Here is an 8,005-nt window from a genome sequence, read left to right as displayed (position 1 = left end):
CAAACCAATTCCAAACCAATCAACAATATCAATGAACCAAGAAAAATTCCTTTTCAATCAATCCAAGAGCAAACACAAAGCCAATACCGAAATCACCACTTACTACCAACTTTCCAAAATTTCAACTCACAAGAATTCAACCAAAATTGATGAAAATTGCTACAAAATCAACAAACAACACAATGTCATACAAAATCAATCAACAAATATCACCAAATCACAACCAAAATCAAGAACAAGCATCAAAATGCACAAAATCAATACTACACTATTCATGCTCATACAAATTTGTAATTCATGCAAATTTATGATATAATTGGCAAAATTAAAGCAAGGATTAGTGATTATACCATAAAAGAAGCAAGATAAACCAATTTTGAGCAAGCAATTCCAACTCCACACAAAACCCCCAATTTTCGGCCACCAAGAGTAGGAGAGAGAGTGAGTGAAATTTGGGTCAAATTGTGAGGAATTTGTAGTGTAGAAAGATTTGTGAGTGATTTTGAGTAAGAATGTAGTGATTTTGGTGAGGATTTGAGTGTTTTGGATGATGAATGAGGGTGGAGGAGTGCACACAAAGAGGAGGGTTTGAAGGGTGATGCTCGTGAGTTAGGAGATGATGAATGAAGGAGTGAAGGGAAAAAAGGAGGAAGAAGAAGGTTAAATGGCACGTTCAGCTCATGTGCGGCCGCACAGAGGTGATGTGCGCCCGCACACGCAGGCTGTGCGCCCGCACATGCCTCGTGTGCGGCCGCACATACCTGTGCGTGCTCCTTCCTTCTTTTTTTCCCAAAAATTTGATACTTACTGCCTATTTGGGTGCGCACATGAATCATGATGGTGATGAGGAACAACATAGGCAGTAGCTAAAATCATTTTTAAAGTCCTCAAAGTTGAAAATTCATGTACACACCACAAAAATTCACTAAGTATCAATTTCCTCCATTATTCAAAATATGAATTTCCTATCTCACCTCTCTAAAAATTCTTACCCTTTACCTCAAATTTCGATTAGAATCGAACAAAATATGATTTGTGCCATGAACACCTTCCATCCATCATGCATATTTGTTGAATTCCAATCCCGCAAACGGACACCCTAAAGATCCAAATAAGGGGAAAAGTAAAAGAAAAGACAAAGTAATAAAAGAAACAAAAATGAGAAAATTCAAAAATCAAAGAGAAAAGTTAGAAACTCCGGGTTGCCTCCCGGGAAGCGCTTGCTTAAGGTCCTAAGCTCGACCCTTCCTCCTAATCATGGAGGATCAAAGAACACCACCTTCTTCAAGGTGGTTGATAGAGCAAATTCTTCTTCAACCTTTGGCAACTTCTCATTGTTGCTTGATGAAACTCTCACAAAGTTCTTTTCAAATTCTTCTTTTTCACTTCTCAACTTCTTCCTTTTTCTTGCCTTCTTTGAGTCACGGGCCTTTTTCTTCGGCTTGACTTCAACATCCTTAATCATGGAAGCTTTCTCTTCCTCATGAGAATTAAGCTTGAACCAATTTGGAAAACCAATGTCTTTCTCATCCTTTGGCTTTTGAATCACAAATTCTTCTTCACTAACATCATCAATACTTGCACAAACATCATCAACAATCTCAAAAACATTGTTAGTAGAAGAATCAATCATGCACATACCATCAATGGAACGAGAAAGACTAGCACATGCAATATCTTGGACACAAGATAAAGACTCATGCATTGGTTTTAACTTAAAACTCTCTTCTAATTTCCCACACCTCAAAGTAATTTGACCTCCTTTGACATCTATTAAAGCTCCCGAGGTAGCTAAGAAAGGTCTCCCTAAGATGATTGGAATATGTTCATCCTCCTCAATCTCTAGAACAACAAAATCCACCGGAAAAACAAACTCTCCAATCCTTAAGGGGACATCATCAATTCTTCCCTTAGGAAACTTAATAGAACGGTCGGCCAATTGAAGTGTTATCTTGGATGGTTGAAGCTCACCAAGATCAAGCCGCTTGAAAACCGAGAAAGGCATAATGCTAACACTAGCACCAAGGTCACACAAAGCATTTTCAAAAACCATTTCCTTAATTTGACAAGGGATTGAAAAATTCCCCGGATCCTCCATCTTCCTTGGGAGTTCACCATGGATAAGAGCACTAAAGCACTTCCCTCCTTCCACCGAACTACCCTCATCAAAATCCTCTCTCTCTTTTAAGATCTCCTTAACAAACTTGGAGTACTTAGGCATGTCGGGAATTGGTTCGGTTGAGGGTGTAGAATCATGAACATCCTTAAAAGCTTCAAGGAACTTCCCAAATTGCTCATCCATTTTGAATCTCAAATATTTTTGGGGATATGGTAGATCGGGAAATCTCTCTATCTCACTCATCTTTTCACCAACATACTCTTCTCTTTTGTCAACCTCACAATAGATTTCCTTAGACTCAACCCTTTCCACTTCATTCTCCTTAGCACCACTCTCATCTCTTCCCTCTTTTGAACAAGAAACTCCCTCATCAAAATCATTTCCACCACTTGTAGCAATAGAGTACACGGGTTTCTTTGGTTCAACACCTTGGGAAGGCAAAGATGAAGGACTAGCAAAATCCTTAATAGTGTTTGCTAATTGAGTAATTTGAGTCTCAAGCATCTTATTGTGGGTCATCATCTCATTGAATTTCTTATCACTAACCGCCATATAGGTGTTAATGATCTTGGTTTGATTATCAATCAACTCTTCCAAGGTTGTCTTAGGAGAAGAAGGTTGTGAATAGGAATTTTCATTTTGAGTCTTTGGAACAAAACCGGGTGGGGGACCTCTTTGAGCATTGTTTTGAAAATTTCCCCTTCCTTGATTGTTCCAATTACTCCTATTTTGATTTAAACCATAACCTTGATTATGGTTACCACCACCATGATTATGGTTTCCATTACCTTGGTTATGATTTACATAACCTTGGTTTTGATTACCATAATTATGATTTTGATTACCATAGTTTTGGCTTTGATTTTGGCTACTATAACCTTGGTTATGGTTACCACGAGAACCTTGATTCCCTTGGTTCCTATAACCACCATTATGATTATAGTTGTCAAAATTGCCTTGGTTTTGGTAATTCCTATTCCATTGGCCTTTTTGATTATCAAACCTTTGAACATTGTTATTTGACACAAAATTAACATGTTCACACTCATTGTTGTCAAATTCATCAACACATTCATTAGGACAAACACTAGAGTCATGATCATACGATCCACATGCATCACAAAACAAGCAACCCAAAGGCATATTATGTGAAGAGGGAGGGGGTTGAGAGTTAGAAGGAGTACCTCTCCCCTTAAATTGGGAGGGAAGATTAGAAGCTTGAGAAGAGGTAGAAGTGCTCTCCAACTTAGCTTTGATTGCGGTGACCTCCTTTCCTAAGTTTGTCATTTGGGAGGAAAGGTTGTTGATTGCATTGAGATGGTCCACCGAATACAATGAAGATTGCTTGCTTGAAGAGTCTCTCTCCCCATCTTGCCAATCCCTATAATATGTCACCACGTCCTCAATGATGTCCACAACTTCTTCTTCGGTTTTGTTCATGATAGGGCCCCCGGCCCCTCCATCAAGGCATGACTTGCCTTGGGGACTTAAACCGCCATAGAAGATTTGGATCACTTGGTATGTGGGGATTCCGTGGTGAGGGCACTCCCTTTGATACTCTTTGAATCTCTCCCATGCTTCATAAAGGCTTTCATTCGGCCTTTGCTTGAACCCTTGAATCAAGGCTCTTGCCTCCGCCGTCTTCTTTTGGGGATAGAAACGGGACAAGAAAGCCTTTGTAACATCATCCCAAGTTCTCAAGGAGTTGGGCTTCACCTCCTTGTCTAGCCACTCCAAAGATCTTCCTAATAGAGAGAAAGGGAACAACTTGAGGCGGATGAATTCTTGAGAGACCCCATTGACTTTGATAGTGTTGCAATATTTTTCAAATTCTTTCAAATGGTTCAATGGGCTCTCATTCTTAGCCCCACTATATTGCCTTCTCTCAATCAAGGTGATCATTGCCGGCCGGATTTCAAAGTCATTTGCCGGGGTAGTAGGTGGAGCTATTCCACTCTCAAACCTATATGCCCCGGGCACTCCAAGCTCCTTCAAGGCTATTCTAGGATTTTCACCCATTCCTTGTTCTTCTTGAATTTCTTCTTCACTTGAAGAGCTATAAGCCAAGGATCTATTATCCACTCTTCTTCTTGAAAGAGTCCTCTCAATTTCCGGATCAAGGGGAACAAGGGGACGATCACGTGTTCTATGCATGCAAAACTCACACAAAAATGTTAGTAGCACGGCTACAAATGTAGCCTAGAGAAACAAAATCTTTTTGTATTTTATCAAAATGAAATAGACTCAAAAACAACATACACTCAAGCACCATTCCCCGGCAACGGCGCCATTTTGATGGGACGGAGAACGGTAGGTCGTTGGTCTACCACCCCACCCTATCAAACAAAATTTGTAGCTTAACTAACCCCTATTTAGCGTAGTGGCAAGTCAAGGTCGAACCCAAGGAATGGATATCAAGTGCACGAAGTCTAGATCAAGCTATTTCGGAATCAAGAAGGGGTTTGAGGTAGAAGTATAGCTAACTAGGTATGCAAACTTGTATTAAATCAATCTAAGACACTAGGGCAATGGATCCACATGCAATCATAATGGAAACGGTAATTTGGGAGGTCAAACCGACTAAGTCAAGCGATATGAAGGAAAATCATCATGTATCCAAAAGAGCATACTAAGGTGGTTCACCTAGAGGTCTAACTAGCGTCAACTACGCTAAACACTAACTAGGGAACGTCACAAAGCACCTCAATCGTGAAATTGCAAGTTCACTAATCAATGGTCCGTATCATAGCAAGCTTACAATGCAATCTAGTGTATTAATCAAAGATGGCCAAACCTCAATTAATCACACACATGCACATGAAATATCAACCAAATTTAATCATATCATCAACTCCATCAATTATCCCCAAATTACACTATTCCATCATTCATACATGCTTCACCATCTCCCTAGCTAGAAAACTACTCACTAGCCATAGAAATGGAGATCAAAACTACAACATTCATCAAATTCATTATCAACATGCTTGAATTCAAAGATTAAACCAACAATCAATCAAAATCAATCAAAATTCAATCAATAACCAAATCAATCATCAACAATATGAAAAACTAATGAAATCAACTAAAATCAAACTTGTATTGAAATCAAGAAGAAAATCCTTACAAAACTTTGATCCAAAGATCAAACACAATGAGGAATCCTTGAGCAATCACCAAAAATCATGAGTTTCTCTCTCTAGTTCTTGAGTTTCTCTCTCTAAAATTCTCCCCAAAAACTAACTATCAAATTCAATCTAAACTAAAACTTTTTTTCCCCAAAAATAGGTAGAAATAACTATATATACAAAGGAGAGGTCGGCAATGACGCCCAAAAATAGACCCTCGTAAGTGCGGGCGCTCGAAGGAGTGTACCCAGGAATGTGCGCCCGCACAAATCTGATGTGCGGCCGCACACGACAGATGTGCGGCCGCACACTCCTTGAGTGCGCCCGCACATAGCTGCAGCTTCCTCCTTTCTTCCTTGCCCTTGCTCACGAGGTGCACGCATCCTAGATGATGATGATGGAGGACAAGGTAGGCAGCAACTTCCTTGAATTTCTTGAAGGAAATGAGCCATGAGGAAGGCATAAACAAGACTTTGAAGCATGCTCCTTGAACCTCTCATTGACTTGAAACTTCTTGCACAAGCTTTAGGCATGAAAATCAATGGAAAACTATAGAAAGGAAGCCCGGGAATTCTTGGACAATCAATTACCACCTACAAGCAAAAGATAAAAAGCAAGTAAAAGAGAAAAATAACAAGTAAACTAGAAAAAGACATGAAAAAGAGAAACTAACTACAAAAAGCATAAAATGAAGAAAACAAGAATAAAACTAAGGAAAACTAAAGAAAAGAGAGATAAAATGAAATAAAAATCATCCAAAAAGGAACCAAATGAGTGCCAAAAATGTCACACATCAACTTGGCGGCCTTAGCCTTCGCCAGGTCTCTCCGGGTTTGTGCAGAGGATCGCTTGGGAGTCTTCTCGTCAGCCACCATGTTCAAAGCTTCTTCTGCGAAATTAATGAACACATGATTAGTGAAAAATCATAGTTGGCTAACATTAGTACAAGAGGAATTAAATCGGATGTATATCAAACATACGCTTTGGAAACATCGTGCTAAGCCCACAGGCGGATAAGAACGCCTCATCTCTAAACCATGCGCACATGGGAATCCAATTATTAGGGACCTTTATTACGTCCTCGGTTGAGAGTGTCTCCAGATGGAGCTCAAAAAACTTATTTTCCATGATAGCGTCATAGTCATCCCCTGGAATCCGGGGAAGGGCACATTTGCAACATAGTAGGTCGGGCTTTTTATTATACCGGCGCAGCTCCCGGTTCTCTCGATGGGTTGGGGCAGATAGCAGGTAGAAACGGGTCTTCCAACCGTCATATTTGGACACCTTGTCCAATGTCATTTGATACTGAGGGAGGGTGGTCAAGGTGTACCACGCCCTCCAACCGCCTAGGTTGCGACTGAGATAGTGCATGTGTGCAAAAGCCTCCCAGCTGGGATTCAAGTTTTGCATCTCACAGGCGGCAACATACCCCAGAATGTTAGCCCATGAATTTGGGGAGAGCTGCCAGACGCCCAGGCCATAACCCCTGAGTATGGCTCTCACAGCATGGTGAAGCGGGAACCGGACGCCTGCCAGGAACGCCGCCTCATAGCATCCAAAGTAGGCATTGGCGTTCTCCTGGTCATCTTTCCAGGAGATGGTGCCTAACTCAGGCGGCACCCGGATAGTATATCCATTTCCTAGGGGCCGCTTCTTTACAAAGCTTTCAATGCCCTCTAGCATTGTCTGCCTGTCTTTAGCGGAGATATGGATATGAAAGGGATCATCATTTGCTTCCCATTTTTTCCTCTCTTTGGCCTCACTATCCTCAAGCGGGGAAAGGAGGGCATCACTATCATCCTCAGGGCTAGACCCTGAGGCGGAGCTTTCACCGTCTCCCTCGTCGCCGGCTGACCCCGATGCAGACTTTTCCCCGTCTCTATCTTCGGGGCCAGCTTCATCAAGGTCCATCTGGGAGACGGTTCCCTCTCCGTCTCTGCCCTCATCGTATAAGATTGTATCACTTGGGGTTCTAGGAATCCCAGACGGGAAATATTCCCCTAAGCTTTCATTGCTCTCTAACTTCTCAACCGAGGTTACCTCATCAGACGACACTTCCAAAGTACCGTCTCTTCGACGCCATCTGGTGGCTGTCTGTTTAGTTCTAGCCATCGTGTCCTGCACAGACACATAGATGGTCGGTTGAGGAGTATAAAATTGCTCCATGCACCCAGAGCCGGCACTCCCAGTCCTAGACTCAGCTGTACCAAGTGACCAGCTGACTACTGACCTAGGTCGTGCCGTGTGTGTTAGTGATGAGTCCATTTATTGAATGAATTGAAGCAAATGCAAATGAGCTGAAGGGAGTAGAGGCGGTACCTTACGTTTGTCTCTAAAAGAGGGGCAAACGGTGATGACCAACTGAGATGCTGCTGGAGTTGACTTTGCTTGCTTGGGGCACAGGCAGTTGTAAACCGGCTAAGGCAGGCGGAAAATGAACAGCGCTTTTGTTCACACGGACAGACGGCAGACTCTCTCTCTCTAGAATTGGTGATTTTCTCTCTCTAGAATGTTTTGGAAACGTCCAAAATGAAGGGGGTAAATCGTATATTTATAGAAGGGTAAGAAACAGGGGCATCCTGGTAATTTCCCCAAAATGTGAAAGGTTAAACTTTCACAGTAAAAAAAAAAATTATTACTATTTCCTATGGCTGAGTGACATGTGTCACATATGCCACGTGGCGCGCCAAGTCACATCTTTGAGGGGCAAATGTTTTGGGTACTTTTACCTATGCCACGTGGGCCAATCATGTCCTGA

At 41.7% G+C, this 8,005-nt stretch overlaps 1 pseudogene; it reads left to right on the top strand.

Moving 5' to 3' along the window:
• The first annotated feature begins 3,647 nt into the window (after positions 1–3,647).
• LOC145573446 (small nucleolar RNA R71) lies at positions 3,648–3,746 on the top strand (annotated as a pseudogene).
• Positions 3,747–8,005: the final 4,259 nt, after the last annotated feature.

Source organism: Chenopodium album, chromosome 12 (assembly GCF_948465745.1).
Source record: "Chenopodium album chromosome 12, dcCheAlbu1.1, whole genome shotgun sequence".
Taxonomy (NCBI): Eukaryota; Viridiplantae; Streptophyta; class Magnoliopsida; order Caryophyllales; family Amaranthaceae; genus Chenopodium; species Chenopodium album.
This window is presented reverse-complemented; position numbering and strand designations above follow the sequence as displayed.